The sequence below is a fragment of the Corvus brachyrhynchos genome, unplaced genomic scaffold (genome assembly GCF_000691975.1).
Source record: "Corvus brachyrhynchos isolate BGI_N302 unplaced genomic scaffold, ASM69197v1 scaffold281, whole genome shotgun sequence".
NCBI classification, from domain to species: domain Eukaryota; kingdom Metazoa; phylum Chordata; class Aves; order Passeriformes; family Corvidae; genus Corvus; species Corvus brachyrhynchos.
Genome location: NW_008236509.1, coordinates 212,864 through 224,980, shown reverse-complemented (window position 1 = coordinate 224,980; position 12,117 = coordinate 212,864). Strand labels below are relative to the sequence as shown.

At 50.4% G+C, this 12,117-nt stretch overlaps 1 protein-coding gene across 2 annotated transcripts in view; it reads left to right on the top strand.

Moving 5' to 3' along the window:
- Positions 1-1,155, top strand: part of BAHD1 (bromo adjacent homology domain containing 1) — a 15,591-nt gene extending 14,436 nt beyond the window's left edge. For both annotated transcript variants that reach the window (XM_017726290.1, XM_017726289.1), the window contains exon 6: positions 1-1,155. This exon is cut by the window's left edge and continues 1,975 nt beyond it. The gene's annotated coding sequence lies outside the window, so the exon portion shown is untranslated.
- Positions 1,156-12,117: the final 10,962 nt, after the last annotated feature.

Genomic DNA, 12,117 nt, shown 5'->3' with positions numbered 1-12,117 from the left:
ATTCCTGTTTTTTCCCAGGAGAACATCCAGCTCCAAGAAGGGAGATCCCAGGTGTGCAAGCAAGAATTGTCAGGTGAAGCATCTTCTCTCACTTATACCTCAAGATACTGTTGGTGTCAAAGGGATTGCCCAGATCTCTCCTGAACAATTCGCTTGGCACTGGGGGTCTCTTGGAATCGTGTGGTGTGGCTGTGTTGGGGTGGGAAGTGGTTGGCACATTGGGAACACACGGATGAAGGGGTGCAAGGAGGCAGTGGAGAACATGGTCTCTGATGCTTCTTGGGAAGGATATGAAGTGGTTTTCCCCTGTAGCAGGGAGGGAGGATGCTGGAGAAGTGGAGCTGCTCCTGCCCATGACACGGAGGGAATGGCAGCTGCCTGGCCATGGTGGGACAGAGCAGCTGCACCTGACAGTGAGTGGCAGGTGATGGGAAGCCCTAAATCTACATGTGTGTCTCCATGGTGACTCCTTTGCCCCTGAACCTGAAGCAGGAGAGCTGCTGGGGCCAATTCCCCCTGGCAGTGCCTTGGACACAGAATGCTGCAAGACCCACCGGCCGGGTGAGCCTGAGCACTGCTGCAGCTGGGGTCAGGTGTGAGATCCAGCCTTGGAACCACAGTAACTCACCGAAATTCCTCCTTCTGCCCCATCTCCCCCTGCTCCCACCTTGTCCTGGCTCCTCTCCAGGTAGCAGGGAAATTATCCTTGCCCTGGGTCCGTAACGGGCTCCGATCCAGCTCCAGAGAGGACAAACCTGACTCTTCTCATGTTGAATCTGCTTCAGGCCATGAACATTGAGGTTCACGTGGTTGCTGATGCTGTTGTGCAAACAGCATGTAAATGAACTGAAATGTCTTATCCCTAATGAAAAGATTTCCTGCTTTTTTAATCTATTAGATATGGAAATATTTTTTGAAACTGAAAAATGCAGTCGGTAGAATTTAAATCGAAGCGTAATACATGTAAAATATATTTTAGTTGATAATTTTGTAAAATGCACTTTTTTGTGTCTCTTCCCTGGTTTCCCAGATCTGTATTTCATTGTTTACAGATGGAATGAGAACATTCCCTATTCCCTCCTTCTGTGAGAAAGATATATTAGAAGTAATTCTTAAAAAATAAATTTGAAAAATCGTATTGATTTAGAAAACAAACCAGTGCTGGACTGTTCTTCCCATTCCTGCCTGAAGTTCCCACCTGGACCTGGTGGTTGCAGGAGTTAGGAGTGCTTGGGAGCAGATGTGGGTGCTCAGGTTTGTGGGATGAGCAATCTGTTGGGTTTTCCATGGAAATAGAGCAAGGATTGACTGACTTTTTTCCAGCTGCTCTTGACAGCTGCTGTCAGTGGCATATTTGAGTCTCTGCTGTTCAGGCAGGGCAGGTGGTGGTGGCAGATCTTGTCTCAGCTAGGGTTTAGGAACCCTGAAAGAAGCATTTGGGAGTGTTGCTTTGGAAAAGCATCTTGCTTGGAGCGCTGTCTCCAGCAACTTCTGCCATCGGAGTGTCCTGGCCTCGTGGCACCAAGTGCCACACGCACCCTGAGGACAGGTCCAATAGCTGAGCCATCTACACAGACATCCTAAGTGGCCAGGAGGATTCCAAGTGGGAGAAGAGCAGACAAGAGTCAAATAACCTGCTTGAGGAGCAGCGATGAGCAGGATAGTGGGATCAGGAGTACCTGATGGGAATGTCTGCAGCCACGCGCAGGTGAGAGCTGTCCAGGGGTGCTCCCAGCCGGTGACAGGGCCTGGGGAGTGAGGCCGAAGGCACAGGCACCTGCAGGGTCACTGCAGGGGCTCCTGCACACTCATCCTCAGGGGAAACGGCTCCTGTGGCCCTGGGTGGTGACACAGCCATTCCCACACAGTCCTGAGCCGTGGCTCCTCTGGAGCTGTCCCATGGGCTCCGCCTCGGCTTTCATGATTTCCACTCCCTATTGAAATGTTCTGCTGCTTCCTGGGGCTGTGGCCCTTGCACACCTGGGGAGGGAGGGGATGAGTTCTGGGAACAAAATGGGCAGAAGGAAAGAGTAATGTCTAACGTGGAATTGGCTCCTAATTACAGAGAAGGGAGCAAGGGGCACATGTGGTTTGTGGGGTGAGTGCAGATGAGGTGGGCATGGTGGAACTGCATCCATAACCCACTTTGGACCCTGGCTGCATCCAAAATTTGCAGCATCTTTCACTTCCAGGTCACCTTGAGCAGGAGATTCTGAGATGGTCCCATTGGATGAGCTGGGGCTGCTCAGTCCCTGTCCCCTTGCAGCCCTGCCAGCATCACACCTGTTCTTAAATTCCTGATAGGATTTCTTCCTAGGGTTAAGGATTTTCCTAGAGGATCTTTGCATTTTGCTTCCTGCTTCCAACGTTGTCAGCACAGCTCCTCGCAGGGAGCTGCCGGAGGCACAGACCTGGAGAAGCAGATCAAACCAAGAGAATTCCTGAAAAAGGAAACCACAGTGATGAAGTGAATACAACTGGGAATTTTCCTCCCAAGGGGAGGAAGGAGCTCATGCAGGGAGCATGTACATTTGTGAGCTGGTGTGGGGTCACTGAGCATGATACTCCTGGCCCCCTGGCCTGGGATTTCTGCTGAAGAACTAATTTGACATTTTCCAGTTGGATTTAATGTGACTTGGTTACTTGGAGCCATCGGTGATGTGGGTGCCAGAAATGCAACAGAAACCTGCCCGCTGTGCGTGACCCACGGCCGGCTCCAGTGCTCCTCTGGGTGTGGATGCTCCCTCGGAGAGGTCCCTTGGAAAGACAACCAAGCATCCCTGCTCTTCCAGCATGGTGAGCATCACCAAAAGGATAATCTGTGGCGCGCTGAAAAGTTGGGATTAATGTCAAACAAAATTGGATTTACTGTTGAAATCTGCTGCCCGAGGGAGGCGCGTGGAGCTGTATCCGGCTCTCCTGGATCTGACATTCAGCAAACTGCTCTTGTATCATGACTGATGCTGCCAGGAATGTTCTGCTGCCACCCCGGCAGAGTCCTTCTGGCCACAGGTTGTCCTTGGAGTCCCCCATGCGTCAAGAAGGTGTGGGCTCACCAGCTGGGAAGTGTGAGGTGTGTGGCCACTGGAATCCTGCCTGGCTTCAGCCAGATGGGCATCCCCTGGCAGGTCTTGATGACCAGCAGTGGTCCAGGTATCTGGCAGAGCCAACCTGCTGTGTCCCATTTCCCTCATTTCCATGTGCACTGTCTGAAGGTGAGAGTCTTGTGGCAGTTGCAGGGAGAAGGAGGCACTTGGGGCTCTAGGAAGGAGCTGTCGGGGCTGTGGGCACTTCCAGAGGCTTTGGATAAGATTTGGGCACCAGGATGAGCACACTGAGAGGGTGGGAGATGTTGAAAAGTGCATCCTGACCTTTGGGAATTAACCCTTTGAGAGGCACAGCACTGTCCTGCAGATTCAGGGATGCCGGTGTGGCTCTTTGTTCTGCTTTGGAGCAGCTCTTTTTTCCAGGGAAAGTGCCAGCTGGTCTCCTGGTGCTGCTGTAGGAGCCTTCTTGGGGCTTCCCCACCTCACTCCCTGCATGTCCCAGCCAAGCAGATCCAGAGCAGCATCCAGGACTGGCTGAAGTGTCTTCCCACCTGGAGCGAAAGCCACGAGCTCCTGCTTGCATTTAACTGCTGCTTTAATGCCGCTAATTATAATTGGCTGTACTCGTGCCAAACTCCCTGTGAGCCAAGAGACGGGAGCAGTTGGGACTGTCACATGAACGTGACAGAGCACTCCAGCACCCGCCCAGCTCCATCCCTGCTGATGGAGGAGCCGTGCAGGGGCTGGCGGTGGGGGTGGGGGTCCCATCGCTGGTGGCAGGACCAGCCCTCGCGGGGTTGGTGCCGCACAGGGAGAAGGGATACACGTCCCCTTAACCTGGTGGCTCCAGGGACCTGAGCGTGGGCAATTCCCTGTTTTACTGTGCCCTTCTCACCCCATCCATACGGGAATAACACTTGGCTCACCAGGCTGGGGGCTTGAGGGGAGATAATGGATAACTGCTCGCTAATCCCTGTGTGCCAAGGTTGGCTCTGCTGCTCCGTGCTGCTCCAAGTGCTGCAGTGGCAGCACAGGGAGCCCCCAGCTCCATTGGCATAGGCTCCTTCCATGGGAAAGCAGCCACAGCCTTGCAGAGCCACTCTTGGAATGGATTCTGCACTGCCTGTGTCACTTGGAAGCTGAATAAAAATGAGGTTGAGCTTTTCATGTTCTTCTCCAGCTGCTGCTTCTGCCATGGCTGCATCCCTGTGCCCAAAACCTCAGGGTCCTGGAGCAGCGGTGCATGGGGCTGTCTTTCTGGAAACATCAAGCTGGACATTCCTGGAGGGTCTTTTCTGCAGTAAAGCCCTTGGCAAAAAGGTAATTCCCATCTGGCCCTCAGGAAGGGAGCTGTGCTGAGGGGCCACATGGGGACCAGCCAGGACTGTACTGCTCCAGCCTCCTGCAAAACCCTAAAATCCAGCTAAATTACCCCTTTAGACATGAATTTTCCTTAAATTCCAAACACCAGCCTGGAATATGTTGAGAGCTCTGCAGGACCACTGGGAGCGGCGCAGGGCAGCGTGAGAGACTGAGGCCAAAAGTAGGAAAAAAAGGAAAATAATGAGCCCAAAAATCAGGGTAACAGAGGAGGAATCAGGTGAGCGCTGCCAGGTGAGCTGGGAAAGGCATCTGGCCTCTATCCATGCATTCCGTATGGGATGGGACTCACTGGGGCGCTGTGAAGTTGCAGCACAGTGCTCAGTACCAGCCTTGGGGTTGTAATTATTAGTGGGAGATGGTGATTAATAACTGGAGGTGGTATAAAGGGGATACCTGAACTGGGATGAAGCTGAGGAGCTGGCATGGAGCGAGGGGTCTCGTGGAGTGCAGCGTTGCCATAGGGATCTGACAGCTTCTCCGTCAGAGCCTCTGGCGAGAGCAGTTAATCCATTTTTAAGAGGAAAGGATATTTAATAAAGGGAACCATTTAAACTGGATTTACAAGGCACACTGAATGGAGGCCCCATTTATTCCGTGACTTCATATTTAATTTTAATATCTCTATAAACCTCTCCAGAGTGTTCTGCACAAACAAGCCGGAGCCGGAGCGGTTCGACCGCCCAGTGGTTCTTAAAAGCAAATCAATTTAACAGGGCTGGAAAAAACCTGCCTCTCCAGGAATATTCTTCCGCTCTCAGAAGGAGCACCAGAATAACTGTATTAGAAAACAACAAGCAAGCTGTTCTGATGGAGAGGGATTTTTGAAAGAACATGGTGCAAAGCAGGGTTGGGAGCCTCTACAGTGAGCCAGGTTGCTGGGAATTTGCTTTGTTGCTCTGTTTTCTCTGCACTCATAAATAATGTAATTAATAATCATATAACTACATCAGTAATCCAGCTTTTTTTGTAGCCATGCTCACTGCTGTTCCCGTGCTGCTGCCTGAGCAGGGATGCGGTGACTGTACAAAGTCTGTAGGAAAGCTGGGATACGGACGATGGCACCTGGCAGCATTTAGCACTCCGTAAATGAGAAAAGCAAAGCAAGGCAGCCAGATTTCCCACGAGGAAGCAGTTTATGACTGTTCCCAGAGCATTTCTGCTTCCCGCACTGGGAATGTCATGGTTTTGGAAGAATTAAGTTCTCTGGGAAGAGCTGGTGAGAAAACTCCCTTCTTCCTCTGCAGCAGGTAAACTCTCCTGCTCCTCAGTGCCTGGCTCAGGGCACAGAGCAAATTCCTTTGGGTTTCCTTTGTTCCTGGAACATCTCATTTTTATTTCTTTTTAATACGTGGAGATTGTGCCGCACGAACCTGGCTCCGGTTTCTCCTCCATCTTTTGGGTGGTCCCTGAACCCAGATTTAAGGAGCAGAGCAGGTGCCCCTTGCCACCACATCCCAGTCAGCCCATGCAGTGATTTGTGCTCTCAGATCACAAAATGTTCCCTCACGTCCACTTAATCCCTTTTTCCTCTCTTTTTCCTTCTGCACAAATGATCCCCCTAGCAGGAAGCAGCATCCTCTGCTGTCCTGGGCCACGGAGATGGATTTCTCAAGGAGTGGACTCTGGACTGCTCAGAAGCTCAGAGGGTGATTTAGCAATCAGCTGTTTCTCCCTGTCCCAGGCTGGGGGATGTTTCTCCCTATCACAGCCAAAGATCCACGAGTGGGATTGGATTCGTAGCACATCAGATAATTAGTTTTTAAAAAGGGAATTATATGGCATGTTAACGAGCACAGCTGGGTTTTGTTCTCACCTCCCCATGAGATGAAAGCTGGGACTCCCTGGGAGAATTTATTTCCCCATGGGATCTCCGTCTCAGGAACATGATGTCCCAAAAGCAGCCCCAGAGATGCATGTGGGTGTGGAAACTGGAATCCAGGCAGGCAGCAGCCCCCCATTTCCAAGGGCAGACCCCTTGCTCCCAACACATATTTTTCCTAATATTTGAGCAAATTTTCTTGTAATTTAACTTTCTTAATTAGTTTTCTTCTAGAATCTGTAAATAATGCAACTTTTTTTTTATGGATGGGGGGGGAACCCTTTTCATCACTCTTTAACAGAAAGCCTCAGTCTTCCATGGTCTAGAGCAAGAGGAGGCACAAACGGACTGATTTATTTCGTTCTTCCTGATGTTTATTTTAAATTAATCCTGTTGGGACAGATGTCGGGCCAGAATTCTTGCTGGAGTCGCTTCTGTTCTTTGATCTAATTAACAATGGCTCGTGTTTTATAATAACTCATTTTTCTAATAATTAATTTTTCATGAGGGATGGGATTCACTTACTCTTTGCGTTTCCCTAGATCCTGAGTTTCCTCCCTCATTTTTCTTCCTTTCAATGCTCATTTTCCAAACCACCTTGATGCTGATATATTTCAGGCTTGAAAACACTGGAAATAACTTTCCAAATATGCTGCATTTAGAGAAGATTTCAGATTAATTGTACATGTTTATTCATTAAAAGAACCAGTGGGATCCTGCTGTGCGCACACAGGGAATTTAACATGGAAAAACAAATGGAGTGTGTGTATCAGTAATAATAAAATAGGAATGATGCTGCCATGATTCATTGACCCAGGATTTCCTACTGGAATTTACAGTGGGCTTAGTGATAAACTCTCAGACTTTCCTTGGGAAGTGCCTCTGGAATACTCAGGAAAATGCTTTTAGGGATTACACAGCAATTTAAATAACATGATGCCTAGGATGGCCTGAAGGCACAAAACTTCCCATTCCTATAAAATCCAGGTTATGAATGGAAAACCATATCGAGAAGAACAAGAAAAAGATGGGAATATTGAGAAGTTTTCCCCAGTACCACAACTGAAGATTGGACCTGATGATCTTGGAGGCCTTTTCCAAACTAAATGCTTCTAGGATTCTGCGAGTCAGCCAGCCTGGACTCCGCACAGATGGCACCATTCTTCCGACGTCTGACTGTCCCCTCCAGGATAAATTTGTCCCTCTTTCCAGCCAGATCCCCTCTCGTTCAACTTATCCCCAAAACTTCCCAGCACCCATCCACCACCACTCTCCAATATTCCCGTCAAATTTTCCTGGGGCAAAGCGTGTCATTCACGGGCCGTTATCACTCCTGGCACATGGAACAATGTTACGAACCTAAACAGGGCACAGTCAAATGGGTCCTTATCAGTCCCTTTCCGGGTTTTTTTGCCTTGGTGTCAGGGGCGAGATGCTGCAGGTTTTGGAGGTGTTGGAGCAGATTCAGTCCTCGTCCTGCTGCCTGTGAAACCACAAAAACATTAATTGCCTACACATTCCAGCAGGAACTTCACACACACAGTCACGACTTCATTACAGCCCCGCAGGAGCCGCCTGGGAGCCTCGGGAAACTCCGTGTAAAGAGCAGTGGATAGACCTGGAATGAGTTAAGAGACTTGGAGACTCTCCTGCGACACAGGTTTGGGAACTGTGTTGGATTTAATGTGTGTTTGTACAGAGCGCTGGTGGTAAAACCCCGGCTGGCTGCGACTCCGAGAATGTCTGTGTGTGCATCCAGCAGCCCTGGGCTCGGAGGGATCAGAGGGATCAGAGATGGGTCAGCGGGAGGATAAAGGGTACAACAAGGGAGTTGTGGTTGTTACTGACTTAAAATTGGATGCGCTCAGCCTGGCAATGGGCTTTGCATGTCAACCTGATTTTTGGGGGTGGAAGATCTGGGAGTTATTCTCCTGAATAACTGGGAGAGCTCTGCCTGAGCCGCAGTCCCCGAGCGCTGTCCCCGTTGCGCTGGCGCCTGCGGTATTCCTGACCTCGCTCCGACCTCCGGCCCAGCTGGAGCGTGTGGAGTGTGTGACAGCTCTGCGCTGCTCGGGGAGCGTGTAGCCCGGGGGGATGTGTATCCATACAGTGTCTGCCAGCCCTGCTGGCTGCCTGCCCCGCAGCCTCCGCTCCCGGCCCGCTGTCTGTGCCATCCCCGGGGACCGGGATGCGCTCCGGCTCGCTCCCTGCGTCCGCACCCCAGATCCAAGGGGGAAGAGCTGGCACGGCCTCTGCTGAGCAAGCGGTGCCTGGTGGTTCTCCTGGCATTAAGGAGCTGAACCTCCCGGGATGGCTTCATTCAGGAGTGATTCCACAGTCGTGCCCAGCAGAGCAGAGAGAGCAGAGCAGAGCTCGGAGTTAAGGCACTGAGCTCAGAGCAAAATCTTTGCAAGTCCAGCCAACTGCATATCAATGAATTTATAACCAGATCCTTCAGCACAAAGATTTCCTTGAAAACAGCGATTTTTGTGTTTGACCATCTCCTCAGAATTACTTAGCGTATTCATCCAGAGTGTTTGACTTTGTTTAAAAAGGCTTTTTTCCCCAGAGATAAGAAACTCCGCCTCAGTAGTGAGCTGATTGTGGAGCGGCTTCTGTGCTTATCCCCTTGGATAAGAGGCTTTATTATACCAAATTACGGGATAATCTCTGGACACGCAGCCACAGCATCGGATCTCTCCTCCTTAGCTTGTTTCACTTTTTGATCCAGAGCTGCTCAAACCAATTCAGGGGGTCTCCTCTGATTGGAATCACCGTCCTGTTTCTTGTCTAGGAAGCTGGCATCGGCCCAAACTGATGTTTTTTCAAGAAACCTTCTTTCTCTTGCTCAGCTTTTCCAGAGGCCTCACCCGTTTGTCCTTTTTGCAGTTTTTCAGACCAAAATAAATATCTGATCTCACTCGAAAGGCCAGCAGAGCCTTGGCAGGGCATTTGTGATGACATCAGTGTCCAGCCTCACTCCGAGCTGGAAGGACAGGAGCGTCCCTCAGTCTTTCACTCCATCCCCTGTGGGAACTGGCCTTTTCCTTGTCACACTGATACATATTCCTGATTTCTGACAGCCAAGGTGAGTTCTGCAGCCTTCCTTAAACTTGTGTGTGCATAAATGCTGCTGGGAGACTGGCTCAGTGTAATGCAGTTGATATTATAATGTAATATTTTAATAATAATGTTTTAATGTTTTTCTGCTCATGTGAGTAAACTGTGAGGAAAAGGCCTAGAGATTTACTGCTCCACTTACCCAGGGTGGAGAATGTGGTGTTCTTAAGGTGAATATTGGGGTTTGGAGGCACCTTGAAGAGGGCTGGGAGTTACAAAAATCTCTTTATCTGTAAATGGGAATTTTAGGGATGAGGCTGCTGCACCAGCCCCTGGTAGTAGATCACGCTGAGGCCTGGCAGAGCATTTCCCTGGGAAGGGCTATGTGGGTTTCCCTTTTCCCACAGAAGAGAGAACCAAACCCTTCCATCATTGCAGTGTGTTGTATAAACTCGTAGGCAAACCGCAGCAGCCTGGAGTTTGGTTTCCTCAGTGACATTTTATTTGCTAAATGTGCTTTTTCTGAAGAGATGGATCTGTCTGGGAAATATATTCCCATAATTTTGCACATTCTGAACGTGAGGCGGCTTTTAACTGCTTTGGAAATCAAATTACTGCTCAGTCTGGGTGTTAATTAGGCATATTGAGTGTAACCACAATTAACTTTCCTTGGTGACACTGGGTTTAGCCCTGCAAACCAGCCCCTGAATCCTGTATTTGCTTGGCTGTGCTGTTCCTGTAGCGACTCTGCATCCTACCCCATACCTGTGCTCTCAGAGCAGTCTTTAAATCCAAGTTTCCTTTGGAAAATAGCCCCACTGACCTCGTGGGCAGTTTCCTGCTTCTCTGTATTTCCAGAACCACTGGGCTGTCCTATGTAACTGCTTCTGACCTAGAGATATTAGTGGGGAATAGGAACACAAAGGGATGAGCAGTGCCAGGCTAACACACCTTCGAAGAAATAAAAATTCCCCTTGGCTGCTTTGGAATTTGCTGCAATCAGGCTTTTTCTCCAGGAGGAGGGATTGATTTTTGTCTCAGTGACACAGATTATATATGTTGGCACGGCTTCAGTTTGGGCTGGTGTTGAGATCAGATCAGGACCTGCCCTCTGAAATGAGAGCAGGAATCTGATAACACCTCGTGTGTGCAGCTTTGCTGGTGGCAGGGTCAGATATCGGTCTCTTCCGAGAGCTAATGCTGTATTTACATCCAAATAAAACCGGGAAATGTGCAATAATCTAGCTGCAGGCTCTCGCACTGTGCTCCAAGTGCTTTGTCTGCCTTGGCTGACAAAACGCTCTTGGCTCCTGATCAAAGGAAAGTAAGTGGAAGCTGGTTTTCTCTTGATGTTAAGAAAGCTCCTGACAGAGAGTCCCTGCAAGGCTGTTAAGAGACCAGGCCCCGTGGTAGGCTAAGAAAATTCATTGAAGGAAAATGCGAAGAACAATGGCAGTGTGGAATGATTTCGGAAAGGGCTGTGTGAGGAAATGGCATCCTGATGGCTGGGTGAGTGCCGCAGGCATCGAAGGGATGGCCTGAAGCAGCAAGTGAGCGGCTGGGGTCATTCACAGAGCTGGTTTGGGGGAAATGCCTGTGAAGTTTTGGCAACTCCCGACCTCTGGCTCTCGGGTGGTGGCACAGCCTCCTCGGCTCAGCATGTAGCCGGTGTCTGCTCCTCCTCCAGGTGCTAAACCTGTGCTGGAATTATAGAATTATAGAATTATATAAAGTGGGGCACAATGCCTAATTATGGGTAGTTTGGCCTGGTATTGCAAAAACCATCTGTAACCACCGCACAAGGCCATGGAAGCGCTGGGATGTGAACTGTGCTGCCAGCAGCGCCCAGAATCTCGGAGCAAACCTGGTGGGCTGTTTGAAATAATATTTAAATGTATTTTGGGATGAGAGCAGTGTGAAGTGTTGCTCAGGCCTATGCCTGACTGACATCCCGATGTGCCGGGGTGCTGGTGGGGATCATGGATGGCTCTGGACTCACTCCAGAGGGATGATCACTGGGAGTAAGTCCTATGAGGAGTGACCGAGGGAGCTGGGGGGCTCAGCCTGGAGAAGAGGAAGCTGAGGGGGACAGTCTTGCTCTCCACAACTCCCTGACAGGAAGGTGCGGCCAAGTCGGTGTCGGGCTCTGCTCCCACGGAACGAGGGACAGGAGAGGAAATGACCTCAAGTTGCACCAGGGGAGGGTCAGGTTGGACATCAAGAGGAATTTTTTCCTGTAAAGGGTTGTCAGGCATTGGAAGGGGCTGCCCAGGGAGGGGGTGGAGTACCCCTCCCTGCAGGTGTTCAAGGAAGGACTGGATGTGGCACTCAGTGCTCTGGGCTGGGTGAGAACACAGGAATCAGTCACAGGTTGGACTCGATGGTCTGGGGGGTCTTTTCCAATATGCCTGAATGATTCTGTGACTAGAGGGCTGGAACAGCTTTGCTCTGGAGACAGGCTGGGAGAGCAGGGGGTTTTCAGCCTCGAGAAAATTCCAGGGTAACCTTAGAGCTATTTCCAGTGCCTAAAGGGGCTCCAAGAGAGCTGGAGAAGCACTTCGGACAAGGGATGGAGGGACAGAACAAGGGGGAACGGCTTCCCACTGCCAGAGGGCAGGGTTAGATAGGAGATTGGAAAAAAATTCTTCCCTGCGAGGGTGGTGAGGCCCTGGCACAGGATGCCCAGAGAAATTGTGGCTGGCCCATCCCTGGAAGGGTTTTAAAGCCCTGTTGGACGGGGCTTGGAGCAGCCTGGGCTGGTGGAAGGTGTCGCTGCCCATGGCAAGGGCTGGCACTGGATGGGCCCCG